The sequence below is a fragment of the Myotis davidii genome, unplaced genomic scaffold, assembly GCF_000327345.1.
Source record: "Myotis davidii unplaced genomic scaffold, ASM32734v1 scaffold535, whole genome shotgun sequence".
Classification (NCBI taxonomy): Eukaryota; Metazoa; Chordata; class Mammalia; order Chiroptera; family Vespertilionidae; genus Myotis; species Myotis davidii.
In genome coordinates, this window is record NW_006286980.1 from 1,115,044 (window position 1) to 1,116,445 (window position 1,402).

Genomic DNA, 1,402 nt, shown 5'->3' on the forward strand with positions numbered 1-1,402 from the left:
CCAAATCCCCACTATGTTCTCAGCAGACACAGACAGTAGGGGGGGTGAGGTGTTGTGCTTGGGGGAGGAGGTGGCAGGGGAGAGGTCAATGGGGGAAAAAAAAGGAGACTGTCATACTTTAAACAATAAAGAATTTAAAAACAAAAAAACTCACAGCTTCTGGTGTCCTCTACCCCTGGAGGCAGGATGGATTCCTCATCCCGTTCCAGGGTCTGACATGCCCAGAGTATTGCCAAGCAGGAAAGCTTGCCCGAGCCTCATGTTTAAAGTTTTTATTGAGGCTCCATTACATAGGTATGATTGGCTGATTACCTGTGGTTGATCTCAGTTGCCAGGTGCACTGATTTACCAGATGACTCAAAGCCCTCACCCAAAATAACATGGTTGGTTTTTCCGACATGCCTAAGACTATCAGGTGTGGCCAACCCCACCCTAAAATTCATTGTGAGCAGCTCAGTATTATTAAACAAAGACACTTCTATGAGGTATGGCATAGATTACCTCCCAGAAGCTACAGGGAAAAGCCATACCTTTGGGAAAGGTCAACTCTTTATTACACACTAGAGGCCCAATGCATGAAATTTGTGCAAGAGTAGGCCTTCCTTCCCCTGGCTGCCAGCACCGGCTTCCCTCTAGCACCCAGGACCTGGGCTTGCTTCCCTCTGGCCGCCAGCAGGCACCTGGGACTCGGGCTTCCCTCGAAGCCCCGGCTTTGTCTGGAAGGACGTCTGGTCTAATTAGCATATTACGCTTTTATTATTATAGATCATTTCTGCCCCTGCTGACACCTGCACTGTACTATTACTATAGGATTGATGATCCTAATCCACCACCTCTTCACATGTTCCTTCCAAATGTTTCCTTCTTCAGTCCTGTTTCTGCAGCTGAGTTTTCCTAACTCTGAGTCTCTAAAAATATAACATTTCAATGCACTCATGTATGCTTGAAACCTGATCTAAAAATTCAGTTTTATCTACTTTGCTTTTCATTCAGTATTTTCATCCAATGAAATACAACATACCTCTCTCCTTTTTGCACTCAAAGCCGTATTGTTGTCCTTTCTAACCTACCTACTCTTGGGCTTGCTAATACCAAATCAGACCTTCATTTTATATACATCTTTTGGGCAACTGTTTTGAAATTCCTTTTGGCTTTCATTTATGTCCTCTAATTCTGTCCTCTAAAACAAGTCTTAGGTAAAGAAACTCAATAATGCCTTTATTTTTATTTTAAGTTAATCACTTGTGGACAACTTTGGAAGTGTTAAGAAATGACCTCCAGATATACTTAAAAATCCTGAATTGACAGCTAAATGGAATGGAATGCTTCTTAGGGCAGTGCTCTGCAGGAAGGCCCAGACCCTCCCTGTGTGGTGAGCATTGCTTGGTCCTGGCTTCCTGGG